Genomic DNA, 4,956 nt, shown 5'->3' on the forward strand with positions numbered 1-4,956 from the left:
TTGGCACTTCGGAATTAGAAAAAAATCGTGCAATGAAAACAAAAACTCTATTCGATAACATTGTTTACCCGAAATAAGAGGCCATTTGAAAAATATTGGGTCATTTGAACAAACTATAAGAGGGTAATATGTTGAGTCTTTACCCGGAATTGGAGGATAAAAAATATAAGAGAAACGAAAGGAAAAACACACAATTTGCATATGCTTAATTCTCATTGGTGGAATCATTTGTGCCATGGATTGATGACATGGCAAACATCCTGCCATTCATTCCCAGCACTCCCACCGTCCACCCATCCATCCATCCATTCTAAAGAAAAGGAGAAAAAAAGGAGAAGCCCACCGCACCAATCTCTCCCTCTCTCTCGTGCGAACCTTTCCTTCCCAACCTACAATCTCCTCGCCGCCGCCACCAACCATGCCGGCCGGTTCCGACGAGCTCAGGCCACGCGCAGCTCGACCCTGAGCTCCCCAAGATCCGCCCCTCCCTCCCCTCCGTTCAGATCCGCGCCTCAAGGCCCGCAACCTCGCTCGCGGCTAGGGTTCCTTCGTTGGAACCCGCCACAACCGGCGATGGCAAGGCCGAAGCTCGCGAGATCCGTCACCAGCATTGCCCAGGTAGGCCCTTCCCATCCTTCCTTGATCGGATCCACCCTCTCCTCCTCATCTCACCTTCTCCTCCTACCCGCCCCTTTGCTGCAGGTCACCATGACGTGGAGACGGCGACGATGGCAGGAGGGCGCCGGCCTTTCCCTGCTCGAGGAGGAGGAGGGGCGCACCTAGCCACCGGCCATGCTCTGCTCAAGGAGGAGGGGCAGGAGGGGTCTGCTGCTAGGGCAACCAAGATATCTTGCCGAGCTCAAGCACAACCACGACGACCAACTGCGGCAGGTAGCATATCCCTCCCCCTCTACCTCTGCTCACTAATGATGCTAAGTTAAGGAATATTGATGCAAATCCCGGTTGCCTCAAGGAATTCAAGAGGGATTTGTCTGAACATGTCCAGTTTTTTTATTTAGTTAGTTAGTGCCAAATAGAGAGAGAAGATGAGGTCCAGATTGGTCAATTTGGCTGCCAGCTCATGGATTTGTATCTATGCAACCATCTCCTTCCTGTTGGTATGGTTTGGTTGCAAGAAATTCAGTTTTTGGTGACCTGCACCTAGTTTAACTTCTCTGACATAAATATGTTGTGTACATTCTGAATCCCTAACATGACACAAATTCAATTACTAGTGATTGTGAACATAGCCTCCCTGTTCATCAAATGAAGAATCCACCCAAGATTCTGGCCATGTCGGCAAGTCCACCCCGTCCAAGGACCTCAATACCGCGCCTCCCTGCCTCAGATCTCGATTTCCCCACCTTCACGCTTGCTCCACTTGCCCTATTGGCTCAGTGTGCAGCTCCAAACCACCACCATTGACTTCTAGAGGGCCTTCCAGGTCCACGACAAGCTCTACACCGGCCTTGTCCCTCCCTTTTGCCTCTATGGGTAAACTTACTTGCTACAGATTATTCACAATTTCTCCATTGTTAGCAGCATCTGCTTAAGTATAATTTTTAGAACTGGTTATTAGCTGAAATTACAATAGTTAATTCTTTTATCTGTATGTCGCCTGATTTGTTGCTCGTTGCCAGATTCTTGTTATACGAAGATTGTCCTGATTATCCTAAGATTGTAGATTTATTTTTCTCTTGAAGCTAGGTTTCTTTTCAAGCATGTCTAACATCTACATGGAATTCTTGAGATAAATAATATAAGGAGATTTTTTGTGGTACATGTGCATGAACCTATCGTCGTTTATTGTCGGCTGCCCTTTTTTATTATATGTAGCTTGTTGCATAGAGGCTTATCTATGCATTAGTATTGGATTCTCTATCATGTTAGTTTCCTTGGTCTTCTTTTTGAGCCTTACCATCATTTTTTTTTGTACACGGCAATGGCAGGTGTGCCATATTGGGCAGAGGAAGAGGATGAGAAGAAAGAAGGCTTGGGCGTGAGTGGGTGCTGGGTGCTGGGTGGCGGCGGCCTTCCGCTACCTGCACCATGGCACCTCACTCTACCGTGGTGGCAAGTATGTTTGACTTCCACAACTCCAGCCTCCTCTATGTGCATGTATATACACCACCGACCACAAATCCTAGATTTAGTTTGCTTGTATAATATGATGTGACTTATGCATTGTCCTCTCATTTATTTACTATAATGGAGATTTCAAATATGTTGTTATGCTGGAGGACGAGTCTTGTTAAGCCAGGAACAGTGGGGAGCTACAAAATTACCTTACCTGATCTGAACTGTGAGCACCTGATGATTTTGCGTGTGCAAATAAATGGAAGTCAAAATGCTTTTGGTTGTGACTTACTTTTCCTTAGCATATATGTATGTCTTATTTAAACTTGAATCATTGTTTTCTCCTATGATGCTATGTGATTCAGTAATAAATTAGTAGACTTGAATATTTCTTGTTCTGATCAGCCTTGTGTGGAAGATACGACCTTCTTTGAATACCCTGCTCATTATATGTTGCTCAAGGGTTCGCTGTCATAGCTCTTGTTCTTGTTTTTGTTGATCTAAGAAACATCTTGCATGCTATAGAAGTCCTATTAGCTAAACTTGCCTTTTAGTAGTCTCAAAAGTGGTTGTATTTTGAATTTAATTCTATTTGTTTGCTGCAGCGGAATGCTCATCACCTTGTAGGGAATATCTGAACCAAGTGACTACAAAGGGTTGTTTGGCAATGTGTAGGTCAATCTCACCCTTGTGGACAAGTAATATTTTTTCTCCAGATTTAGTCTACATTGTCCAGGTTGTATGCTTCAATTGAGATCATTAATGATTGAGATCCCATCAAGGTAATGCTCTTCCCCCACATGTTGTTCTACAAGAAAAGTATATACAAGATTCAAGAGCGTTTATGGGGTTGCTTGTTCGTATGATTTGTTCATGTGCTTCATGTTGTAATTCCAGTCAAGTAAAGACAAAAGAAACATGGTACCCACTTTACTACTGAAGTTTTGCAACCATGTTAATAGTTAATGAAAATTGTTGGGACTCTTCTGAGAAGATTATTTCATTTGTTTATTTCTGTAACTATTTCCCGTGCAATAATAAAGGTTGAGATCACTGCAAGAAATGGTTCTGATTGGTACTCCTTAGATTTAAACTGATGAATTATGTTAAGTTCTACATATGAGGTTGTGTTTCTGCCATGTATACTTTGTGTGCATGTGTTTTTTGCATTGAGGTTAACTTATACTCCCTCCGTCCCATAATATAAGAGTGTTTTTGACACTAGTGTAGTGTAAAAAATGCTTTTATATTATGGGACAGAGGGAGTAGTTTGCAATCAGTTTGGTTTGGTTGTTTATGAGCTGTGTTGTGTTGTACTGCTCATGGTTGTGATGTTTATTATACTGTGTTAAAGATACACTATTCATGCATCTTGATCTTGGAAGTTATTGATGTGAGCTTTTTTTGCACAAAGTGTTCAGAGCTAACACACGAATAATCTTGCAAGTCCTGAAATTTCTATGGGAGTATGTCTTAATGTCTTGTGTTTCTGTTCATTGATGTGAACTTTTAAGTCTCATTGCTGAATGTAAAACCACCATTTGTCTTTCTTTTGCTCATATTTTGTATGCTTTCTTATGTTTGCTTATTCCTATTACCAGGATGATCTGAGTCACTCAGAAGAAGTGGAGAGTAGAAGGAGGGCACAAGAAGCTTCATTTATCATTGATGTTATGTGTGATAACTTAAAACTTGTGCTTCTCATCCAATATTTGTAGAACTATGTTGCTGTGCGCTTGTGCACTTGTTGGATCCTTTTGTTGTGCACTTGCACATATATAACTATTTTTCTGTGCACTTTTAGAATCATTTTGCGGTGCACTTGTTGGGCCTTGAACCTAGGTGTATCGAGGAGTCATTGGATGATGCATTGTATTTCATGTGATGTGTTACTGAAATGAAATATACAGTTTATCTGCAATATTGTATTTTGTTGTACTTGCTTTTTAATGGGCCTATCTTGATATATGCATGCTTCTGACAAAATAATGCATCAGCCCATACAAATCAGACATTTCTTATAATAAAATATGTATTGGGCTAGGCCCATGTAGGCTAGATTGGTGGATCGGGCTGTGAAATTTATGATGATTCCATTTGGTCACTAGCAATGCCACGTCAGCTTAGCCACACCAGATCCTACGTGGCTCAGAGAAATGGGTAATGACCAAACCAAAATTTTGGTCAATAGAGATCTGCGACCAAAATTTTAGAAAGGTCATGTTTGTTCGTTCTTGACGGCCAACTGTTGACCTTTTGAATTTGGTCAAAACAAGGTCATAAAACATGAATAATGATGATTCAATGACCAAAATGGAGGGTCAACAATGAACAAATTTCTTGTAGTGCAGATCGTTGATCCTGGGAAGCGAATACTTGTTCTTCATAGTGATCAAGTTGACAGGTCGGTAATCTACAACCATCCGATCTGTTCCATCCTTCTTTTTGACGAAGAGGACGGGGCAAGCCCAAGGAGAGGAACTAGGACGGATGAAACCCTTTTTCAAGGACTCATCGAGTTGATTCTTAAGCTCGGCTAGTTCTAAGGGTGCCATATTATAGGGTCTCCTAGAAATTGGAACGGTTCCTGGAACAAGGTCTATCACAAACTCGACATCCCTGTCAGGTGGAACACCTGGCAGTTCTTCTGGAAAGACATCCGGAAAGTCCCGGACTACCAGAATATCCTCAAGGTCTGGAAGGGGGTTGGCATTTAGGGAGTACAGCTGGCGCTTGGCCACTCGAATTAAGACATTGATTGTCTTGCCCGATGGGTGAGTAAGTTGAACGGTTCTAGTGGCACAATCAATCTTAGTATAATGAGCTGACATCCAGTCCATACCCAAGATGATGTTTATGTCCGAGGACTTGAGAGCTATT

The 4,956-nt window shown here is 42.3% G+C and overlaps 1 long non-coding RNA gene across 1 annotated transcript; it reads left to right on the forward strand.

Annotated features, from left to right (window-relative positions):
* Positions 1-366: 366 nt before the first annotated feature.
* On the forward strand, positions 367-3,999 carry LOC125512807. Its single transcript, XR_007285558.1, has 5 exons — positions 367-618; positions 703-891; positions 1,950-2,077; positions 2,682-2,858; positions 3,678-3,999. It is a non-coding gene; the product is annotated as an uncharacterized LOC125512807 (long non-coding RNA).
* The last annotated feature ends 957 nt before the right edge of the window (positions 4,000-4,956 follow it).

This window comes from Triticum urartu, chromosome 6, assembly GCF_003073215.2.
Source record: "Triticum urartu cultivar G1812 chromosome 6, Tu2.1, whole genome shotgun sequence".
Classification (NCBI taxonomy): domain Eukaryota; kingdom Viridiplantae; phylum Streptophyta; class Magnoliopsida; order Poales; family Poaceae; genus Triticum; species Triticum urartu.